At 37.8% G+C, this 25701-nt stretch overlaps 1 protein-coding gene across 1 annotated transcript in view; it reads right to left on the minus strand.

Annotated features, from left to right (window-relative positions):
* LOC129253486 (uncharacterized) overlaps positions 1–25123 on the minus strand; it is a 120783-nt gene extending 95660 nt beyond the window's left edge. Inside the window, exon 1 of the mRNA XM_054891882.1 lies at positions 25048–25123. The gene's annotated coding sequence lies outside the window, so the exon portion shown is untranslated. The remainder of the gene's footprint in view (positions 1–25047) is intronic.
* Positions 25124–25701: the final 578 nt, after the last annotated feature.

Consider the following 25701-nt stretch of genomic DNA (forward strand, 5'->3'; position numbering starts at 1 on the left):
TTCTGCGACCAATCCCCGGAGACTCCAATACACCTTCTCCTTCAATTCGGCACCATAGCGCGAAGAAGTTTGAGGCATCTTGGGCAATTTCAGCTAGAAGAAAGGCATATACACTCAGCCTAACCCAGCTGTAGTTTAAGTTTAATAAGAGAACTGTCACGAGTAGAGAGCACAAAAGAGCTGAGGTCGAAGTGCAAACCTCAAATCAAATATATATCAAACTTATAGAGAGTCAGCTCCGCTGATGTGAAACAGATAGACTTCGAAAAAGCCTTTAAAAATCTGTATGAAATGTCAAAATTATCAAATTAAAGGAAAAGTTGTTTCTAATAGCGGTCTAACGGTCACTGGCCTTTGAGAGACCATGCCGTACAACGATAGATGTAGAAGATGCAATCAAGAAGAATCCAAGAAAACAGTCTTACACCATCTGTGTGAGTGCACATGGCTGGGAGCTCTGCGACATAGAATATTGGGTGAATTATCGATGATTAACTTCAAAGAAATTGCAGAAAATAAAATAGACGACATAGGCAGATATATAGTGAAATTAAGATGTTGTATCAAAATGACATCTTTTGTGCTAATTGGGTCGGGGCTGTGTCACTCAGATAATATTGTTCGCGTTTGGTTTGCTGATTTAATGAAGCTCTTTCTTGCACAGTGCGAATATCAGAAAGGTGGAAATATGTCGGAAATGAGCCTTAAAACATGAATTAGCTTCAAAATAAAGACCAGTTCGAATATTTACAGATTTCTGCACGTTAATACCTGGGAGGAGCCCACAGCGACAATGAATTAGTTGTATGGTCAAGAATTTGTCCGTCTTCATTGTTTTAGCGGAATATCAGAAAATGAACCTAAACACTCTAGCCCTAAAATAGGAATATTTCTGTACAATTCAAATTGCAAAAGACAGTGACTGGCAGACTGAAAAGCTGCCGGTTTGCTGACCTGTCTGCTCATTGGCACAATTCTAAATTAGCATAAGTGCAGCGACAATTTACATGCATACATATTTTTTCTATTTCTATTTAAATATTTGCTTCCTTTTGTTTTTAGCTTCAGTTGACTGAGGTTGGTGGATTCTTTGATGTGTTATCTTTCTTATTTCTATATTTCGCGGGCAGCCATTCGTTAAATTCGTTTTTTTACCTTCTTTTGCTGGCTGCCTTTGCTTTTGCCTTTGTGTTCTTACATTTTATGACACTATGCAGTACTCAAGCAGTCATGCAATTAGAATTTTTCCCATTTAATTGCCATGTGTAAGCGTGGTGGTTTAACTGAATCTACTTATACTCAACACTCTTCAATGGCGTTGGGTAGAAACGCGAACAAAAAGCCGAAAGGATACAGGATGTCCGCTTGTAAAGAATAAACTTGTAGAGATCTCTCAAAGCACTCATTTGGGCGCGAACACATGTGTAGATGGCATGTATGAATGGGAATAGGAAAAATTCATTTCAACATCTGTTTATTTCCTTGTTTTCTTATGAAGGCTTGTGCACTCTCTACATACTGATATATTTGAGTATATAGCCTGCAGGTAAAACCTGAGCTGGTGAATAAAATTTACCTAATATATGCGAATTTAATAAGAGGTATAGCTGTATGCAGCCTACCATTCGATAGGGCCGGGGTTCGAAATCCACTTTGAGCATGAATCATGAAATTATAGAGAAAGTTCTTGTATTAGTGAGTGTAATTCTGCCCTGAAAAAGCTCCCCTTAAAAACCGTTTGCCATTCAGGGACACAAAGTTTTACTAATAGTGGGCAACGTTTTCTGCCATAGAAAAGCTTCTCATAAAAAATATCTGCCGGTTGGAGTCGTCTTAAAACTGTAGATCCCTCCATTTGTGGAACAGTTCAGACGCACGCAGCAAAATGTAAGAGAAGCTCGGCCAAATACCCAACGAAAGGTAGTATGTATTCACTGCTACTCTGCTCCTTTGCGGGTCCCAATCCAGTGTTAGTGGTTTTCTAAGCGTATGACTAATCCATCGCCACTTCCTACGTTTGATTTGCCATAGATTAACGAAAGATTGAATATTGATGTTAATGAAAGATTTAATTACTAAATGAAAAAAAAATATTTCGACCTTTACGTGCTTCACAACCCATACCGTTTGTATCACACTGCAGCTGTCTATATAGTTCAGAAATGTTATATATAATATTATTGATGTACATTTGCAAAAGTTATAAATCTTCCGATAGGGTGACTAATTTTATACAAGAAGTTATACGCTTTACATTCAAATCCGTTATATCAGCACAAGTAGGGTATTTTGTGTTCTCGCTTTCCGCGTACCTCATTAAATTTCCTGGTGTTCTTTGCAGGTTGGATAGAAAAAACTAAAGCTCGTAATATAGGGTGTTTTTTAGCTGCAAGAGAAGTATGAATGTCGATAACTAAGGTTTCACAGCTGATAATAGAAAGCTGTATCGACATATCTATTAAGTAAGGTTTGGCAAGTCATTATGGATCGTTTAACGCCACAACAGCGCTTCCAAATTGGAGATTAGCATTGAAAAAAATAAATCTGTTCGCAAAGTTCACAAAGCTTTAGCGGCATCCCTATATCTTACGAAATGAGGAAGGAGCTGCCGTTACGATTAAAGGAGCTGCCGTTACAATTTGTTTCCAAAAATTAATCAGCGGGCTTTACAATCGATTTATGGCAGTATTCAAGCCACCATTGACGTCATACGGCCAGACTTATTGGAAAAAGTAGTCGAAAATTGGGTTGATCGAATGGGCCATATACTGACGTGCCAAAAAAACTAGCTGAGTCGATGCCCCGAAGACTGTCTTCCGTTATCAAAGCAAAAGGGAAATCAACAAAATACTAAATCGGTATCATTGTTGTAAAATATATCTCTGTGCACTTTATTTTGACGCCTAAAATAAGCACTAAATCTTGTTTTTGTCTTAGAACTTTTGTTGTTGTAATTTATTTTTTTGTTGTTTTCTAGTAATTGGAAGAGAATCAAATACTAATTTAAAAAACATGAAATTAAAATATATTGTTTTGTTACAAAAGACTGAAATAAAATCCATATTATAACAAAATGCTTTGTACACTTTATTTTGATGCTCACAGTATATATCTCGTAGGCGCGGAGGACTTATGCCGGATATGGTATTCAAAAAATAGATGCCATGGAATTATCTACCTGATTATAATAAAAACAAAAAATCATTCCTACAGTATTTATGTTTTTTGTTATCATTTTAAGTTCTCATGCTCTTAAAAATAATTGCGTTTTAAATTTTGATCGCACCAAATAAAGAGAAATAATAAATATATATGCGGCTTGCGTCATGCGACCCAACAAGGTAAATCAAAGCGTTGAAAATTATCATTAAGATCGTCAAAGCTCCCGCTTCTGCAAATTTGTTAATAGACCACTCAACTTTACGAAGCAGTATTTGCGTTAAATGCATACATTCTTATTCAAAGGTCACTGGTGATTGCAGTTCTATAACTCTATACCCATAGAATTACCGCACGCCACTGCTCAGTTAGATTTTTATATGTGCATCCATTTTTTTTCCTTGTTCACTCCACTCGGGAGCATAGGGCCTCGACAAGACTCAGTCTTGAGTTGGTTTCATTAATCTATTTTGCTTTCTGACAGGGTAGGTGATTAGCCTACCGCTACCAGCCCTAAGTAGTAGGAATGCCCACTTGTCGTTGCTTAGGAGCAACGCCTTCATACTGCTTGAAGCGCCTTCTGTGAGTCACATTTTTCTGGCAGAAGGGTAACACAGATGGTTGAGGACTTCGCTAAATTTAATGGCGCCACTGATGAAATGTGTAACTGTGTCTTTTTTCTTTGTTTTTAGCATGTTTTAGCAGCCACAATGCAAGTAATGCACTGACTTTTGTGCGGGAGTAAGGATAAGAAGGATAAGGTTGTTGGGGTTTAGGAATACATTGTTTTTTTAATAGAAACCCGTGCTTTGTGTGGGATTCGAACCCACAACTCCTGGGATGGCACTTACGCTAGACTACCGAGACTGAGGTGTATCCATTACTTTGAGTATAATTAATTTTAATAATTCCAACCATTACCGTACTATTGTTTCTCTTCTTTCTTTGGCAATTAATTATCCAGAGTATTCTGTAAAATCAACCCAGTCAATGTTAAATGAGAATCCGTCGTTAATCTACTTAATACTTTCTTTGAAGGTTGCCACATTTGATTTCCGTTTAGTACACATTCTATTAGCTTAATTTAAAAAAAATTCAGGATCTTGGCAAATTTCCTGGAAAATCTGTTAAATTTTACCAGTTCAGCGGCTTAAATGGTTTTTGATTTCAAATGCGGCAAATAGTTTCTGTAGGTGGCAAATGAAAATACTAAAAAGTGTTTCAAAAGTGTCGACTAGATGTCAGTAGTGAATAATTCCTACACGGTATCTTTTTCACGTTATCTTTAATATTTGTCAAGTAGAAAGATGTAAAATACTTTAAACGCGTGTTGCTCTAAACTATAAGTACATAACTTTTTCGACTGGCCAGATTACCGATTACTGAAACACATCTGAGCGGACAGACTTAAAAGTTTAACTGAATATGCACAATGAAGTTCTGCTTGGAAATTCAGGCGATTTTTTGGCAATTAAAGGGTCCGCCATATAACTTTACGGAATTAAAAATACTATAAAAAAGAAACTACTCAATATTTTTCGAAACTGTTTTTTTTATTGTATTTTGAAGTACAATCCTTCCGGTTAATGATGGAACACATACGATCGGTCCAATTTTTCAACATTTGTATGCGGCTGTATTTCAGCTATGGCATCGCGTATGTTGGTCTTCGGTGCATCAATTGTTGCTGGTTTGTTGGCATAACACTGGTCTTTGACGGCACCCCAAAGATAATAATCCAACGGCGTCAAATCGCAGCTCCGAGGCGACCAAACGATATCAGAATTTCGGCTGATAATGCGATCTTCGAAGACAGTGCGCAAAAGATTAATCGATTGATTGACATTCGCTGTGTGGCAAGTAGCGCCATCTTGTTGGAACCAAATGCCACCAATATCCTCCTCTTCAATTTCTCGGAACAAAAATTCGTTCAACATGGCCCGGTAACGCTCTCCATTGACGGTTACGGCCACTCCTCGCTCATTTTCGAAGAAAAATGGACCAATGATGCCTCTCGACCAAAATCCGCACCAAACAGTGACTCGTTGTGAATGCATCTGCTTTTCTTCGAGTGCGTGCGGGTTTTCTGAGCCGCAAATGCGGCAGCTTTGCTTGTTAACATACCCGCCGAGATATAAATGAGTTTCATCTCATTGCCGTACGTAATTTTCGTACACATTCTGCAACATTACCTTGATTTTCAAAGTAATGTCGCAATATTTCCCAGCGTTCTTTGAGCGTATACACAACCATTTTCGTTCAGCGGAAGAATAAAACTAATTTTCTGTCAAATCAGATGACAGCTAAGTTTTACCATTCTTCAAATAATACCTAGTTCAAATCCGTAACGATAGATGGCGGGCCCTGTATATTTATAAAGGGAATACTAAAGACGTGCCTATATGTTGTTCTAAAGTAATACATATAAAAATGTAGAGTCTTTCGGGTTTCACTATTTTTATTCAAAATACGGTTCTTAAGAATTATATGTGAAAAATTACATAACTTAAATGTCCACCATGAGTGAGCACGTCTACGTCTACAGATAAAATCCACCAAACAAGGATGTTGAAGGTTGTTCAGCAACACTTTGCGCTACAGCAGTAATATTCCCAACGGAACGCTCAGCGTTTGGTCTGTCAGACCTAGACAGAAACGGTTTCTTGGAATTTTTGCACCAACCTTTGAGTCGTCCGTTTGGGAATCGATCACTACTGACATCTAGGCGTCACTTTGGAAAAACCGTTTATATGTCCATATGTGCATACATTTTTTTCATTAACAATTCTCGCACATCTTTTTTTTAGTTTTGAACTCTTAATAAAAAATTAGCGGCTTCTGCAAAGCTCGCTATTAGTATGAATAATTAGAAAATAATATTTTATTCACAATAAATTAAAATTTGTGAATTGTTGATACATCGAAAAATATTTAGCTATGGCCTTCTTTTTTCATATTAGGAAGGTTAGCTTAGGTTGGCTAATTTGCAGTCAAGCATAGACCGGTTCGGTCCATAGCAATACCAGATGGAATTCATTAGTTAGGTGTTTCGAAATAGTCCACCCACACGGTGCTTGTTTCTATTGCGAATTTAAGGAGGCATTTCCATTCAATTGCTGAAATATCTTCCAATCTATAAAACTTGGATGCCCCCAGATATTTCAAGCGTGTTTTTAATAACGCAGGACATCCGCAAAGGAGTTGCTCTACAGTTCTCCTTGAGCCCTGCTCCCTACATTTCCTGCATTCCTCGCTGTCCGAGATTCCTATCTTATAAGCCATATTCTGGTACTGGGCTATGTCCCGTTAGCACGCCTATCATAGTTACACTTGTAGAATCTCTTCGCGTTAGTGATAGTATAAATCGAGTACGACTATGAACGTCATGTTTATCTTAGTATTCTCACAAGTGGATAAGCTCTCCCTGAATTTTCGGATCATATTTTCGTCTATAAAATCTGTCGTTGATAAAATTCAAGGATAGAGAGAGAGAGAGTTTATTCTTACATCATCTATGGTTTCATTCATTTAATGCTCTTATGGCCTAGAACCCAATAGAAATGTAGCTTACAATTCGCAGTCAACCTTTCTTCTGTCTCTCTATGTAAAAGTTTACCTTGGAGTTGGTCCTAGTAGTATCACAAGTATGGTCTACTGCCTTTCGAACTGCGAAAATCTCAGCCTGGAGTGCACTACAGTGATTTCGAAGCTTATACGACTTCCTTAGGTCCAACTCTGGACAGTGTATCTCAGCGCCTACTCCACTAGTCATTTTAGAACCGTTCGTTTAAAAGTTACGTGAATTGGGCTTGGAGATGAACTCCTTATAGTCCTTATTGAATATATTGTTCCAAGACCATAGGTCGTGTTTAAGAGTTCATTTAGTTTGAAAAACAAAAGTAATAATAATTTGTACAACTTATCACAGGTACAATCAGAATTTTGATATATCTTATTGCCCCGCTGAAAAAAGTCAGAAAATGTTTAAGAACTTTTTCTGACGCTACAGTGACCTTACTTGGTATACTAAATTGAACCACACAGAAAAAACTATTTGTCAATCAAAACGAAAAGACTACGTCCGAATACGAAAAGTGGATCTAGTGTGAATCTAACTGAAAAAGGATGTAGCAGCTCCGAACTGTCGCAAAAGACAACCAGTAGGCAGTAGATAACAAGTATCTAAATCTATGTGAAAGAGAAGCGCAGCTCGTTCCTACATCAACACTTTTTACTGCGTTCTAAATGACCCAATTGATTGTGCGTGTGTGCATTTTGGTGTGTAAATACGTAACTATGGTGTATATTTTATGCCATTCAATTGAAAATATAATTGAATTCTAAACTTTAGTGAATTTCTTAAATAGAGGATTACCTTGTGCTCCCACCGTCCCTGCCTCTCACTTTGGCACAGCCGTTAGCTCTCCTTAGCCTATCCTATATATTGTACATACATACTCGTTTTATTTCTGACGGCTCTTCCCGCTGCCACTTCACACTCTTCATCTTATCTACACTGAAGGCTACTAGAACAAAAACAACACTATAACCCAACAGGCATAATTCTCTCTCCAGATTTCATTGCTCTTCACTTCGCGTAGGTGCCACTAACGCTACTGGCGCGTTGCCTTGGCACTGTCACCATTCCACTATTCCCACTGATTCGTTCGATTACATGGAGTAGTTGATGTTCATGGCGTGCGCCTCTGGTTGTCATTCGTTTTACTAACTGACAGATCCAAGTGTCAAGAGAGTGAAGTGTAAAGGGAACAAGCAAACGAGGAAAATGAAAATCTAGGAGATTGGGAAAAATCGGGCACGGGCATGTTAAGGGAAATACACAATGCGAAATGGATTGAAAAATTTTGTTGGGGTAGTTAATGTACTCGTTTATATGTAGGCTGTCGTCTACTATTATTGCTATTGTTATTGTTATTGCTGTTGCCATTTTTATTATTTTCTATATCGTACTCGTTATTGTTGTTTTTATGTTTTTATTATTGTTATCTTCGTTTTTGATCAAAGTATAGCCATTACTTGGGCGTATTGGGCTGTTGGGGTTCCCATACACTGAGCCCAGCCAACCGCTGGGAGTTAATGAGTTGGCTGCAGACTGGCCTGAAGTATCTGCAAAGGAGAGTTTTTCTCGGCGCACTTTTGACCCTAGGGTAAAAAGTAGGTTGTCTTTTACACTCTATTAACCTAATTTTTTGGCAGATGCGGTTATCGAATAAATTAAATGGAAAATATTTTGCGCAAACCCGCAATACAGAGTGAAGGATGTGAATGATGTGAATGATTAAAAGTGGCAGGAATGGAGTGTTATTGAATGAGTAAATTGGAGCAATGAAAAAGTAGTTCAAAATATTATCTGCTTACCAACATACTTTAAGCTCAGCGGCCAAGAAATATACAGATATGAGCTGTATATACAAAGAGGGGGTTTGAAAACAGGAAGTGAAATATTTGAGAAAAAATATCGGTCAGCGCATAAGTTCGTGCGTTTTTTAAAGGTAGTTTTAAAATTAATAAAAAAGATGTTTAAATTATCTGTTAATCAATAATATATTTTCCTTCATTATTTACAATGTCTTCCCAACGCTTAGGCAAATTTTTATCAAATTAGCCAAAATACGCTTCGATATCCCTTTTTATAGCTTCTTTTGAAGAGTAGTTCTTGTTACTCATATGCGATTGAAGTCCACGGAAAAGGTGATAATCACAAGGTGCAATATCCGGAGAGTATGATGGATGCGACATTAGCTCCCATCCGAGTTCCTTCAACTTGCCTAATGTTTGCCTTGCGGTATGAAGCTCTGCGTTGTCGTGGCGAAATAAAACTTTGCGTCTATTCACTAAAGACGGTCGATTTTTGTTAAGTGCCTCATTCAGGTTTGATAGCTGATGGGAATAATAATCAGCAGCTATCGTCTGGTTTGGTTCCAGTGGTATTTTTACCACTTTTATAAAAAAAATACAAAATATCCCTCTTATACGCGTTCGAAGATTCCACTTTATTTTTTAACAACACGTGCTTCTATCCGCGACTAAAATCACTTGTTGAATGCACAATATATCAAAGAAAATATAAATAGTTCCGTTATATTCCGCGAATAATTGTTGGTATGCTAAAATCGTACAAAAGTGAAATTATGGGTAAAATACGCACGAACTTATGGATTGACCTGACAGTAAGTGCCAAAAAAGCATACTTCTTCTTCTTAATTGGCGCGATAACCGCTTACGCGATTTTGGCCGAGTTTAACAAAGCGCGCCAGTCGTTTCTTTCTCGTGCTAACCGGCGCCAGTTGGACACACCAAGTGAAGCCAAGTCCTTCTCCACCTGATCTTTCCAACGCAGAAGAGGCCGCCCTCTTCCTCTGCTACCACCAGCTGGTACCGCATCGAATACTTTCAAAGCCGGAGCGTTTGTGTCCATTCGGACGACATGACCCAGCCAACGTAGCCGCTGGATCTTTATTCGCTGCGCTATGTCTATGTCGCCGTAAAGCTCATACAGCTCATCGTTCCATCGTCTGCGATATTCGCCGTTGCCAACGTGGAAAGGTCCAAAAATCTTACGCAGAATCTCTCTCGAACACTCCAAGCGTCGCTTCATCGGATGTTGTCATCGTCCAAGCTTCTGCGCCATACGTTAAGACGGGCATGATGAGAGTCTTGTAGAGTGTTAGTTTTGTTCGTCGAGAGAGGACTTTACTACTCAATTGCCTACTTAGTCCAAAGTAGCACTTGTTGACAAGAGAGATTCTACGTTGGATTTCAAGGCTGACATTGTCATCGGTGTTAATGCTGGTTCCTAAATAGACGAAGTCTTTTACAACCTCGAAATTATAACTGTCTACAGTGACGTGGGTGCCGATACGCGAGTGCGCCGACTGTTTGTTTGAAGACAGGAGGTACTTCGTTTTGTCCTCGTTCACCACCAAACCCATTCGCTTTGCCTCTTTATCCAGTTTGGAGAAGGCAGAACAAACAGCACGGTTGTTAAGGCCGATGATATCAATATCATCGGCATACGCCAACAATTGTACGCTCTTATACAAGATTGTGCCTGAGCGATTTAGTTCTGCGGCTCGTACGATGCTCTCCAACATCAGGTTAAAGAAGTCACACGACAGCGAGTCACCCTGTCTGAAACCTCGTTTGGTATCAAACGGCTCGGAGAGGTCCTTCCCAATTCTGACGGCGCTGCTGGTGTTGAGCAACGTCATCTTACATAGCCGTATTAGTTTTGCGGGGATACCAAATTCAGACATCGCGGCATACAGGTAACTCCTTTCCGTACTGTCGAATGCAGCTTTGAAGTCGACGAAAAGATGGTGTGTGTCGATTCTCCTTTCATGGGTCTTTTCCAAGATTTGGCGTATTGAGAATATTTGGTCGATGGTAGACTTTCCAGGTCTGAAGCCACACTGATAAGGTCCAATCAGTTGGTTGACGGTGGGCTTCAGCCTTTCACACAATACGCTCGTTAGAACCTTATAGGCGATATTTAGAAGACTAATCCCGCGGTAATTGGCACAAATTTCAGGATCACCCTTCTTATGGATTGGGCAGAGCACACTTAAATTCCAATCGGCAGGCATGCTTTCATCCGACCATATTTTGCATAGGAGCTGATGCATGCACCTTACCAGCTCCTCGCTGCCATGTTTGAATAGCCCAGCCGGTAGTCCGTCGACGCCCGCGGCTTTGTTGTTCTTTAGCCGGGATATTGCTATTCTCACCTCGTCATGGTCGGGTAACGGAACGATAATTCCGTCGTCAACGATTGGGGTATCGGGATCTTCACTTTCTCGGTGACATGCGCAGCTGTCACTGTTTAATAGGTTCGAGAAGTGTTCCCTCCGTAATTTAAGATTGCTCTGTACGTCAGTCACCAGTTCGCCGTCTTTGTTCTTACAGGAAAACGCCCCGGTCTTAAAACCTTCTGTAAGCCGCCGAACTTTCTGGTAGAATTTTCGGCGTTGTTCCTATTGGCCCGTTTTTTGCTGCACAGAGGCGTGTGCGCAGTTTGGCTGCAACAAGGTAGTGATCCGAGTCAATGTTGGGTCCTCGGATCGTACGTACATCTAATACACTAGAAGCGTGTCTTCCATCTATCACAACATGATCGATCTGGTTTCGCGTTTTTCGATCAGGAGACAGCCAGGTAGCTTGGTGTATCTTTTTATGCTGGAATCTGGTGCTGCAGACTACCATGTTTCGGGCCCCGGCGAAGTCGATTAGCCTCTGTCCGTTACCGGATGTTTCGTTGTGTAGGCTGAATTTTTCGACTGTGGGAAAATTCCCTCCTTGCCCACCCTGGCGTTGAAGTCGCCAAGCACGATTTTTATGTCGTGGCGGAGGCAGCGCTCATAGGAACGTTCCAAGCGCTCATAGAAGGAATCTTTGGCCGCATCGTCCTTCTCTTCCGTCGGGGCGTGGGGGCAAATTAGCGAGATGTTAAAAAATCGCGCTTTGATGCGGATTATTGCGAGACGCTCGTCCACCGGAGTGAACGACAGTACTTGGCGACGAAGTCTCTCTCCCACAACAAATCCGACACCGAATTTGCGCTCCTTTACATGGCAGCTGTAGTAGACGTCGCAAGGTCCTATATTTTTCTTACCTTGCCCCGTCCATCGCATCTCTTGGATGGCAGTGATGTCAGCCTTTACTCTCACGAGGACATCAACCAGCCGGGCAGAGGCACCTTCCCATTAAGGGACCGGACATTCCAGGTGCATGCCCTCAAATCGTGTTCCTTATTTCGTTTGCAGGGGTCGTCATCAGTGTTGGAAGTTCTCATCCGAGGCTTTGTTGCTGTTTTCATTGGGGGGGCTTTTTAAGTGGCGGGTCCCAAACCCAGCGCACAACCAGCTATGCTGGGATGCTTCGCCTTCTCACGTTAGCTCACTCCCGAACGGGTGTTCGGAAGCTAACCAGAGGATACGTGGGCTAATCCCGGACGTTGTGAGCTGCTTGAACCATATGTAGAAGAATCGTCCTGGCCACTCCCAAGTGAATGGCGATCAGTAACTTTCCCCACTTGCATGGACTTCTACACATGGAACCATCCTCCCAGCAAAAAAGCATACAGGGGCCCACAAATTAACAGTTTTACAGATATGCAGGTTATTCTTTACTGAAACGTTTAATTGCAATCAAATAAAGCAAGAACAAGAAACAATGTTATATAATATCAAACACATGTGCAAACTATGATTTATTTATTTAATTTCAGAAATTAATAAACAGTTGTTCTTACTGACTACTTACTACAAAAGTAAATTTAACAAAAAAAGAAAGTTAATTTACAATTTGTCTCTCTTACTAAAAAATTCAATTACAACAGACAGTTTAATCGAGTAGAAAAACATAGTTTAGATAATGTAAAATCGACTTCAATAAAATTCAAGATCTCTTGAGTTCATGAAGAGAGCGAGCAATGGGAGCATTGCAGGCATAACTTGTTCTGAACCTATTCAAATGGAACGGATATTTATTACGTAAGGACCTGGTAAGGACCGAAAAATCACAATACTGTCAAGCCATGCACTGAATTTTAACAAACATGTAATTTCTCCGACTTTTGTTTGTTTTGTATTGTGAAGGGAGGTAAAGAATAAAGTAACATTTTACGAATGAGCAATGATAGAACTCTAAAAAAGATCTTCGAAACAAATCCACAAGGCGGTAGAAGAGGCCGGCCGAGAAAACCATGGAGAGATGACATTGAAGACGACTTTGAAGCTATGGACATATCTGATATCAAACGAAAAGCTGATGACCGAGTGACGTGGAGGCGAATTGTAACGGAAGCAATGGTTTACCCCGAACTGTGATGCTATGATGTTGATGCCTTTAAGGGGGGAAACCGGTTTAGATCGATAAAAAAATCGATTTTTTTTGTTGCATAAATCGTTAGTATAACTACTCAAGAATATGTGGTAAAAATTTTAAAGCGAAATTCGCATTATTTCCCATTCTAGTGACTGCCCGTCGGTTCCGCACCGTAGCAAGCGTTAGTTAGAACGACGTTTTTCTCGAAACTACTTTTTTCAACTAGTGGGAATTCTAGCTTAAAAAGTTATCGAATAATTTTTCGGTTTTTTTTCTTTATTCAATTCTAAACTATATGAACCTAATTCTGGGATTATATTATTATTTAAAATATGGTTTTTTATGCAAAATAGATGAAAAAATATGATATAAAAAACTACTTTGTGTTCAAGCGCCTCAAAAGCAGACAATTTTCAGTATTTTTTTACCACAGTTAGGTTCATATTTTTAGGAAATATGTTGTTAATAAAAAAAAATTACTGTTGATTTCAGAGAAAAATTGCAACTTCAGGAATTCCCACCAGCAAGACAGTCGGATGGCGATCGTCCATGGACAGCACGCTCTAATGCCACTATCTCCTGCGGAAACAGCTTCAAAAAAATTTAAAAGTGTACTTAAAAATTTAAATAAAATATCCTCTAAACTTAAACAATTTCTGATTATTCCTTCTTTGTTCAAAAAATTCTCGAAAAACACCAAAATTTTGGCTTCCTAAACCGGTTTCCCCCCTTAAAGGATCCAAATAAACTCGTCAAGATCTTTTTATAAGATTATAAAATATTAAACCGTTTATTTGTACAGGCATCACTTTTGGAAGCTTTTTTTCTAGTTTTGTAATTGGTATATATTTTCAATACTCTCTATCATTTCATTGGGAAAACCTGGTTTTTTCGGCCCATTAAGTCTCAATGGAGCCAGAGACTCTCTATATGTTTGGTGGTTCTTTCGTGAGCCCTAAATCTATTCTTTAGAATAGCTAACAAATTTTAATTAGATTGCGTTTTTCACGGTTAGCATTATCTGAAGCTTTTGAACATTTTTATAAGACCTGTATGGCGATATTACCTCCTGATTAGTTTTTATCTAGTTCCACCAGGTTATATGGTTTCAGTCTTCAGCATTAGATATTTTATATTGGGGGCAAAGTTTTTAAGAGAATCTAATTTTCTTTTTTTAACAATCATATTCTCCGATGCGCCTTACTTTCTAATAGTATCAGCACTTACTGAACTGCATGTTTTAAACCCTCGCGTCTCTTTAATCGCTTAATCGCTGCATAACTCGTAGACACCTGTCAGCTGATAGTCATTAATGGCCTCTAGTACTCGAAATAAGTTTTAAATTGCGTCTTAGTGTGCACATTGTACCGTACTGCAGAAATCCTAGTGCATTTTTAATTTCGCATGATTACTGTCGCTTTTTGATCAGCACTTCTACAAATATCTGCCCCATCTCCTTCTTCAAATACTTTCCGCATGTTTAATAAAATCGACAACAATGAAACATGATATAATACGAGATTGCCCCATACCTGACCGTGAAGTCAGCATGAAAAAAAAATTAATGAAACCTAAGAAAAAATAAGCGAAAGCAAGTAGAACATCGTGGTGCGAAACAAGAAAAAAAAACACTGCTATGCCTAATTATTTACTAAAGTTTTTATAAAATTATTAATTATTGTAATATTTTCAATTCACATCGGTGCTCCATTTAGCTGCAAGAGAAGTATTTCATTGGCAAGCCTTTAATAATCATTTAAACGGAGATCCCGTTAGTAGCTTTTTCCGCAATTTTTGCTTCACCATCTACTATGCGAGTATTTGTATAATTTTTTCCGAAAATTTAATTTCATATAAAATGTATAGGTCGCAATGCTAAACGCCAACGTTGCGTTAAGCTTTATTTAACCCTTGTCATTCTGTTTAGCCTTTCACTCACACACATTATACATACACATGCATGTGTATATAAATAATTATTATAATATATAAAGTAGTTGCACCATTTCCTTTTAAAAAATTTTTATGCAAACGGATGTGCGCAGTCGAGTCGCAGAGTTAATAGTTAATTAACCACTAAAGCCATGGTGATGCACGCACAAAGCATCAATTTAACAACCTTTTATATAGATATACACACACACACACGCGCACACAATCAAACCAAGAATTAGTGTAATCCAATGCTATTGGGTTTAAGTATTGTGTTTATACAAAATGCCTGCGATAGAGGGGAATGGGAAGATTTAACAATGCGATAATTTATTATTATTGTACACAACGGAATTTATGATTTATAATTATCGAAGAAGAATACTCGTACGTATACCCATAGAAGAATTTATTTCCTAGTGAATGGACAAGAATGGCCAATCCAGTGTCCAGAATTTTTTTGTTCGTTATGCTTTGCGTTCTTTGTATTTTACTGATCCAATTCCTGCCTATAAATGCCGACGCTTGCTCATTCATCTAAAAACACTAGATATTAGAAAGAATTCTCGTTCTCTCACTTTCGCCTTCGATTTGATAATTGGGTTGATTGACTCCCCATCGCTACTCGAGAAACTTAATTTCAATATTCCGCAACGAAGCTTACGAATTCATGGTATTTTCTCGTTAAGAATGGTTTGAACTGATTAAACTGCTAATGATCTGGTTTGCATAACATTGAGAGAATTTATTATGCTTTCAAACCATACTGACCTATAATTTAATTCCACAAAGTACTACTTCAAAGTGTTACTAAATGAATTGTTTAACTAGTTTCTAAGTATTCTCTAAAATTATTTCTTTGTAAACTTTAAGAAATGTTACATTCTCTACATTAAAACCAAATAAGTAAATTATAGCTTTAATTTATTATTGATTGAATTATTGAACTTTAGTCTATTTTTCATAGACTGTTGGAAATACAGCATTTCACAAAAAAACTTTCAAATCTACACGCTTATCTTACCCAAAAGGGCCACCTCAAATTCAAGGCCTGCCTTACAAACTTTTGCGATTGGAACTCGGCTCGTGGGACCTTGAGTATATTTAAAAAGTATTTGACTAATGTCAATGCCAATGCCTCGGACTACCACCCCTACAGGGTCGCACCACCAGCGCCAAGAGAAGTACTTATGGTAAACTATGCAGATAATAATTTGAGACTTCTGCTTGGCAACTAATCAGTGCTATTTTAATTTTTAATATAAATAAAAGACATATACTTTTCTTTATCATCATCCATCGGCATTACAGCTCGGAGTGAGCTTTAGCCTCCGCAACAATCCTCTTCTATTTAACTCGATCAAGATGTGCCGTCTTCCAGTTTTTACTTTCATCTTCTTCAGGTCTTCGGTTATGTTTTGTAGCCATCTCAACGTTCGTCTGCCGTTGCACATCAGCTGCTGTTATACCGTATCTGGTAACCGAAAAAAAGAAATCCTAAGTTAATGCGCTCAAAAATCCCAAGTATTTCTTCTTCTGCCAGTGGCACGGACCAAATCTCAGCACCGTATACAAGTACTTGCCGTATCATCGAATCGTATTTGGTAAGCTTAAATTTTCTGGAGAGACATTTTTATATGAGCAATTTTATAATGGCGTAGCGGCGTGGTTAGCCGGCTCTCAGCGAATTTAACAGAATCAGGTGTTTATGAAAAAACCAAGAATGTGTTAGTGATATAGGAAAGAAATTAAAGCAATTCCACTTCGTTCTCGTCTGAACAGCGACTGATTGGACGAGTGTGTTGTGAAATATGTATGATCTCGGTTGGCGAATCCCCCGAGACGTGTCTACCGAAGTTCCCCTCACAATTTTGTTTTTCACCATAGTTATTGGTGATATCTAATAAATCTATCATCCTTTTGTACGGCTGGCTACCATCAGTTTCTCATTGATGATGGCACTCATATCGTTGCTGTTGCTTACAAGCACACACTTATGGTGTATACTTTTCTTAAGCATAATAAGAAATTACATCTATTGATCACAAACATGAATTTAGTGCTGATATGTATGCATTAAAGAAATGATAAGTGATTGAAATAAAAAAAAAATAAATAATATTGTAACTGATTAGGCATATGCCGATCTGATTTCATTGTATCTTTTTGTTTTAAGTTTTAACATTAAAAAATGTCATACTTTATTGCCCAAGCCACTTATTATATCGTGCCACTTATATAATACCACTATTCAATCGGTCGACGAGATTAAGAACATGGGAGTACAATGTCACTTGCCACGCTGGCATTTGTTAGACGTCATTCTTTGCAAAGCTCTGATCCATATACACTCAAAATTCTATACCCTTCATTGTTTCGGTCTAAAGGGCTTCTAAGGCTTCTCGAAGCAGGTTTAAAGTATGCAAAGCCCTGAAGAAAAAAAATCGGAAAAGGCGTTTGGATACCAATTCGAATATTCTGTGGCCGATGGCGAAATATTCATTTGCGACGGTCGCATGGAACTGTACATTTGCCTTTGTTAAAGCGCATTTTCGGCGACACTAATTCAGATGGAGTTCTATTCCAACAAGGCAATACTCCTTGTCACAAATCAACGACTACGATGCATTGGTTTAGAAACAATATGATTGTTTTGTTAGATTAGCCAGCACAATCTCCAGATCTAAACCCCTCAAGGCAAACGTGAGCTATTTTAAAACATAAGATAAAAGAACACAGCCGAATATCGCAAATAGCCCTGAAAAATTCTTTAATTCACGAGTGCAACGCAATAAGTACAGCCGAATGTGCAAATCTTGTACGCAGTATGTCCCAGAGGATTGCTGCTGTTATCAAAGCAAGGAGTGGACGTACTAAATAAATATAAATGTTTTTATCAACAAATTCCTTTTATTTGTACTGAATTATTATTAAGAGATCATTACTTCACTTTTAAAAACAAAAAAATCAGTAATTCAGTGGGGTGCCCAAGACTTTAGACCAGTGGTCGCCAACCTTTTCAATGTGTTGAGCTACTTTCAAGATTTTGAAATAAACAGCGAGCTACTTGCACAAGCCAACATAAATTAAGTAATACACAGTTATATTCGACATACAATACATGTATTTATTTTACTAAAATACGTTCTATATATAATAAACTTATGACTTATAGTGCTTATACTTATGCATAACTACATCCATGTTTACACCTATCAATCGTAACACATTTTTTTGCAGTCATAATGGCAAATCACAGGCGACTTAAAAAACAACAAAACAGTAATAGTACATTATTATATAAATAAAATATGGGCAGATAAAAAGAGCATATTTAATGAGTGGGTTGACATTCTGACTCATCGATAATTTTTTTAATATTTGCAGTATAATTTGATACAGTCATTCGAATACAGTTATCCAAATGTATATCTGTTAGCCGATTGCGGTATTTATTTTTAATAAATCTCATATTGGAAAAAGAAGATTCACACAAATAAGTTGAACTTAATAACGCTTTCACTTTCAACGCAACACGACATAAAACTGAATACTTATCTTTACTTACTAAAGGCCATATACATTTTGTATTTGAACCTAAAGATTTTAAAGTCAAGTCACTTTGAAAAGCAATCAGTTCCATTTCTGTCACAGCAATGTCTTCGCCAAAGTTGTTCATAACACAAATTGCAAACTGTTGTATATCAATGTCCATGAAGGGTGAAACAGCAAATTGCGTCACTAAAGCAATTTTGTTGAAATCCTTGAAACGATTTTTGAAGTTTTCCTTCAAGTTAGAAACTATTTCCATATGATATTTACTGTCATAGGGCTCTAATAGATTTTTGGATAACTTTTCGAAAAGAAAATCCAAAAATCAAGTTTTGTAATAAATGCATTTATATCAGAAATCATTTCCGCTAATTCTTTATCCCTGCCTTGAAGCTGCAAGTTAAGCTCATTTAATTTCTCTGTAATGTCCACAAGAAAACAAAAATCTCTGAGCCATGTCGAATTTTCCAGTTCAGGAATCTGTTCATCGCTTTCTTTGAAAAATTGGAGTATAGCAGGCAGGACATCATTGAAACGTTTGAGCACTCGTCCTATGCTTAACCATCGCACTTCAGAATGAAGAAGTAGCTCTCCGTATTGACAGTCAATTTCATCAGCCAAGGTTTTAAATAATCTTCTTTGTAACACTTGAGCTCTAATCTTGTTCACAATTTTCACCACCAGTTTCATAACGTTGTTCAAGTTTAGAAAATTTCCACATAATGCTTGCTGATGTATAATACAGTGGTAACTAAGAAATTGTGGAAAACTTTCATCCTTATGACATAGCGCCACGAGCCCCTTATCACAACCCACCATAGCTGGAGCACCGTCAGTTGTCAGGCCTACCATTTTTGATATTGGAATTTTCTCAGAAGAGATGAGATTTTTTAAATGAGAAAACAGCTCTAGCCCAGTAGTATGTCCTTTGAGTGGAATAAACTTCAAAAGATCTTCTTTAATTGTAAAATCACTAAAAGCCATCCTGACAAATATGGCCATCTGTGAGGTGTCAACTACATCTGTTGATTCATCCAGTTGCAGTGAAAAATAAATACAGTTATCTAAGTCACTTCTTAACTGTAAAAAAATATCATTGCTCATTACTTCTACTCGCCTCATCACTGTATTAGCAGAACGTTGCATCGATTTTATAGCAGACACTATTTCGTCTTTATTTCTAAAGTTGGCGAATAAAGAATCTGCAGCTTCCAAAAATGCTTGTTTTATGATTTCCCCGTCTTCATAAGGTTTTTTCTTTTGTGCAATTATCTGGGAAACACGATAAGATGCTTCAGTTGCAGCCTTATTTTTGTCGATTGTTTTCAAAAATATTGACTGTTGTCCAATTAACTGGATTTTTAAATGTTTCAGTTTTTCTTTTCTGGTGGCAGAATTTAACAAAATGAATAAGTTTCACATCTAGTTATCTATGTATTAAACTGAGCGCAATGTCGACGTGCATTGCGTATATATAAAGCCAAAAAATTCTCGAACACGCTAATCGGTTCCAGCCGATCCTAGAACGGAGACGAGACTTCGCGTCGTGTTTGTCGGCGCGAAATCGCTTACCGCAGTGTTGCCGCTGTTTATCTATTTATTATGAAAATTTCTGAAATTTGCTAATACTGGTATGATTTTCAGGCTTTTGGATTTTTTGCAACGTGAGCACCGCGAGCTACCAGAATTGCCTTTGCGAGCTACCGGTAGCTCGCGATCGACGGGTTGGCGACCACTGCTTTAGACCAAGGCTGTATATAGTATAGGGTTTTTCAGTAAGAGCGCTTCAACTTTTAAACTTTTTTAATAAAACACAAACGGTTTTACTTTTTTAACTAATTTTTTTTTTATTATCGAGTTTGAACATATACATTTAAGTATGAAATTCGATTTCTTTTGCATGACCACCGCGTGCACGTTTTACGAAGTCCAATCGTTGAACCCAATTTTCGACCACTCTTTTGCATAAATCGGCCGAAATTCCAGCAATTTCGCGTTCAATATTGGCTCTTAGCTCACAAATCGTCGCCGGCTTTTTACTGTAGCCCAATGACTTCACATAACCCCAAAACGGGACGGCTTGTTAAATGGACCGTAAAATGGCCGTAATGCTCTTAAAGTAGCAGCAACAGAACGATTATTTTCAAAAAAAATTTGCACGATGTGCAATCGTTGCTCAAGTGTGTAGCGTTCCATGATGAAATGTATACTAATGAAGTTTACAAATGACAAGCGAAAAATAAAAAATATTGCGTCGTTCGCCCTCCCTATCGGAAAAAAGTTGAAGCGCACCTATTGAATAACCCTATATATATAGCACGTCACCTACACTTTTAACACCTGTGCTTTCAACAATCAACTCTCTCATTCTACATAGGGGAAGCAAAAAACTTCAAACAATGAATCTAAATATTTGAATACCAAATCAAAGCAATTTTATTTAATTCTTTATTCCTGAATTTTAATTCGGATTAAACGACTCAAAAGCAATCGAATGAATAATAAAAAAACTATCCAGTCGTATACCTATAAGAACATTAAATAAACTTATTTAGTGTAGTTTTAGTTCTCTACTCTTCCACATTTTCCCCTAAACATCGCCCAAACTTTTCAGTTTACTTGCAATGAAAACAAGCGTCATTGTATGCCGTTTTCGTACCCAAGTATCAGCAAAGCTGTGGGAATAAACACATCAAAGCAAAGAGTAACTCCCAAACTACGATATCGCAACTAACAATCTTCAATATTTTCTAGAGTAGTAGAAAATTTGTTTCCACCAGCGCCCGTGCAAAAACAACATCTACACACTTTACCATTGCAGTGCCATATAAGCGAATAAGAGCATATATGTGTAAATAAGTGTATGTGTATGTATATGTGTACTGCATATGAATTATAGTTTTATACGACGTGTTAGCTGGAGCCAATGCAACCATTGTCAAAAGGCATCCAAGGACCTTTTTTGTTGCTACAGTTATTCCAATTTCTATTTCGTTACTATTCGTGCCGAATGTACCCATGTATGTATCCTATGTACTTACATACATACACATACATACTCGTATTTGTTAGTTGAAGTAAGTATTTTTAGACGCTTTTTAGCAAAAATATTTTACTAAAGCTGTTTTTGTTTACTTTTCGTTGTGAATTTCTTATAGTTATATAAAAGTATCTACTTTTTATTTTCTTTTCAAATGTTTCAGCTTTCCTTATGGGCACGGTTTTTTTTGGCGTTTTTAGTTGCTTCAGTTATTTATTTTTGGAATGCTGTACTTCTTTTGCGTGACTGTGGTTTTCACTGTTTTTCTCTACTACTCTACACCTTTTTGTGTGAATTTGTGCAATGCTCATGGTCTGTTAGTTTCTGTTTTCTTTTTAACTCCGTTGCCGTTCGCATAGATTTTTTGGAATTATTATTAGTTTTTTTATCAGATTTTACGCACTGCTCCGATATGCCTTTCGCATTTCCTGCATCATAATTCATATTAGTTCGAGGTGTTTCCTCGAGGTAAAAAATTTTCAAATGAAATTAAATACAACACAAATAGTGCAATGTATCCGGTGGCAGTGGTCTAACTGCTTGTATAAAATAAAATACTCATCATATTCCGTTTTAAAATTCTGACAACAAAAAACAACTTTTCATCCAAAATTTTATATAAAATTTGAAGACGAATATTCCGATAACTCACCAATGACAACTGCCAACTCCGCCAACACGTAATGAAATGATAGCAACGCTCGCAGCTGATACTGTTTTAATGGTATCAAACAGTGACGAAAAATTGGCAACTTTAACACTTCAAAAATTAGCTAATCGGAACCCGCAAGAGAGCAGATCACTTGAGAAGTTGCGCGAAATAGCAGATGTCGACATCACATGGGACAGCGCAAAAACAACAGCCCAGAACTGAGTACAATGGAAGATTCGGGGCCCTATGCTCCCGAGCGGAGTTAAAAAAGATATAGCAAATAAAATTAAAAATTAAAAATGCAAAAATTGGACGAGCATCAGAATTATCGCTTTATACATAAGTAAAATATGGTGCTTATATACAAAACAATTATTACTCCTATCTGGAAATACGGAATTGAAATAAGGGAAACGGCTATAAATACAATTCTTCAACTTATATAGCGAAGAAAAGAAAATTAAAACAGCTCACACTGAATTAACAAAAATACTTACCTTCTACTCAAATATGAACGAGACGGTATCAATAAAACGGTCCGCGGATGACATATGGCAAAAATAAATTTTTTGTTTTTTGGTAGGACTTTTATAAGCTTACATGGCAAATTTCAGTGTGATATGTCACATAGTATGTTTTCTGTGCTACTGTAAACAAGTCAAGCTCGAGTGTGTTCTTCGAATTCTCTTTTATGACTTCAATTGTCTCAAAATGTTTTCCACGGAGCGGCAACTTGAGCTTGGGAAACAGGAAAAAGTCACATGGAGCCATATCAGGCGAATACGGTGCTTGCGGAACAATATTAACATTATTTTTGTTCAAATAATCGCGAACAAGACGTGATGTGTGAGCTGGTGCATTATCGTGATGCAAGAACCATGACTTGTTGTCCCACAATTCCTTCCTTTTAAGACGAATATTCTCGCGCAAACGCTTTAAAACGTCTAAATAATATTCAGCGTTAACCGATTTTGCGATTTGTGCGATTTCCAAGCACAATTTCCTTTACTTTTCCGATGTTTTCGTCGTTTACTGATGTTGCTGAGAGCAGAGTCCCCATAGGTTGTCTGCAACATTTGTTGGAATAACAAAATTTCAAACAAATTCTTTGAATTTCTATCGTTAAATTCGAAGAACACACTCGAGCTTGTCTTGTTTACAGTAGCACAGAAAACAAACTACGTGACATATCACACTGAAATGTGCCATGTAAGCTTATAACAGTCCTACCAAAAAACAAAAAATTTATTTTTGCCATATGTCATCCGCGGACCGTTTTATTGATACCGTCTCGTTCATATTTGAGCAGAAGCTACATTGCATAATAAATCCTAATTGTACTAAGATTGCATAGTGTTAATATTTAACAGTTTTTAATAGATAAATATACATATGTATAACAAAAAAACTAGTATTTTCTGCCATGAAAACCTCCTCATAAAAAATATCTGCCGTTCGGAGTCGGCTTGAAACTATAGTTCCCTCCATTTGTGGAACAACATCAAGACGCTCGCTATAAATATGAGGAGGGACTCGGCAAAACACCCAAAAAGGTGGTACGTGCCAAATATATATATATGAATGAAAGCTATTCCACCAACCAGAACCAAATGCGGCATATCTACTATAGACTTTGCTCAGGCCGATAGCCTCTATGTTAGTTCTCTTGTAATAAAGGCGCAAAATTAAAAAAAAAAATGTTTGGCCTGAAAAGAAATGGAAGTCGCTGGGGGCCAAATCTGGTGAATACTCCATGATAAAAAGGAATTTTTTTCTTTTGCAAATCGGGTCTTTTTTCAAGATTTTTTCCTTCGGCTAATTGCGCATCACATATGAAACTGAGTAGACCACTTCTAGATAAAGAAGAATCCCATAATAGTTCATAAGGCTGTTTTCGCTAGGCATATGGTTTTTCGTATAAAATATAGTGTTCAAAAAGCTTAAGAAAACCACTATTTCCGGCTGGTAGTCGGTCAGCACGAAAATATATCTACTACACTCAATAGCGCAAACAACAGCAATAGGTACAAATATGTTATTCCACATTGGCTGCTTTAACTTCTTGTTACACTTTTACTTGAATATGATTTCAGAAACGATGTTGATTATAACTTACCCAGCCTCTCAATCCCCTCATTCTCACACTCATTCATACTCGTTCATACATTCACGCTCTCTAGTCAATTCATTGACGTTGGACTCGAGTTAGAATGGCGAGAGGGAGTACATGGCGTATGAGTATTCCAAGAGCGCAAAGTTAAGAAAACGCTATCGCCAACCCCTAGCAATATCTGCAATTTTATACTTGTACGTGCGTGGGTATGAGTTGGTGGCTCTCTTATCAGAAAGGCCAACTCAGTCAGGCAAAGTGAAAGAATTGTTGTAATCTTGTATTTGCTACCATTTGTAAGCTTTTAGACATAAGAGTATGACACACATATTCACAGACACACGCACACACGTATGAATATGTATGGTTGCTTATATGTTCCTCCTACATATTATGCCATGGAATGAGCGCAAGGGTAGATGCTTACATATGTATGTATGCGTAGATATGCACGCGTACGAGCAGAAAGTTTTATAATTTTGTTATTCCCATTTTGTTTTTTTTTTTATATTTTCCACTTTTATGCTGCACAACATTTTTTCAAGGGGATGAGGACAAGACAATTCGCTTGCGGCGGACGCCCATTGCATTATAAAAGCCAACACGCGACGGCATTTGTCACAGAAAATAAAACAACAAAATTGTTGAAAAAATAGTTGTATAGTTGTGAATTGTGTGTACTGAGCACTGTGTGTGTGTATATATGAGTGAATTTAATAATAATACAATTTCATTTTGTGTTTTTTATATACTTACATTTTTATGATTTTGTGATTGTTAAATGTGGATTTAAAAGCGCCGTTGTAGTTCTTGTTTTAGGTATTGAGATATACCGCCTTATTGTGCCTTAGTGCTGCTGTTGCTGTATATCGTGATAATGTTGTTGCCGTTGATTTTTTGTTTTTTTGTTGTTACCACTTCCGCTCGGCGTATGAAATCATTTACGCGAGTTGATTTTACAAGCAACCATAAATTTCATCAGTCACAGCCTACAGAGGCTGCAGAACAACAGTGCAGCCGAGTGTGCACGAGCTCGCCTATAAAATGCCTGCCAAACGTGTGAGCGTGTGAGCGTCAACCCAATCAGCCAAATCGCCGTGGCCGTTGCTTACGTTGCTATCATCCAACTGTTCGTCACTTTGCGCGTGTATATGTGTGTACGTATTTATATTCGCTGTCTCGGCGCGTATACGTGCGTGCGCGATGTGTGTCTGCCTGTCACCGTGTGTGTGTGTGTTGGTATGCGTGCGTGCAATTTTTACGAATTTGCTGGCCAAACCTGCCACCTGCTGACCCTTCACTGGCACCTCCGCGCCTCTTTATATATCGATATGCTTTTTCGCGTTTGGAAAGTTTGACTTCCCAATCGTTTATTAACAATATTTTCTCACTTTTTCGCTTACTAACGAA

The sequence above is a fragment of the Anastrepha obliqua genome, chromosome 1 (genome assembly GCF_027943255.1).
Source record: "Anastrepha obliqua isolate idAnaObli1 chromosome 1, idAnaObli1_1.0, whole genome shotgun sequence".
Taxonomy (NCBI): domain Eukaryota; kingdom Metazoa; phylum Arthropoda; class Insecta; order Diptera; family Tephritidae; genus Anastrepha; species Anastrepha obliqua.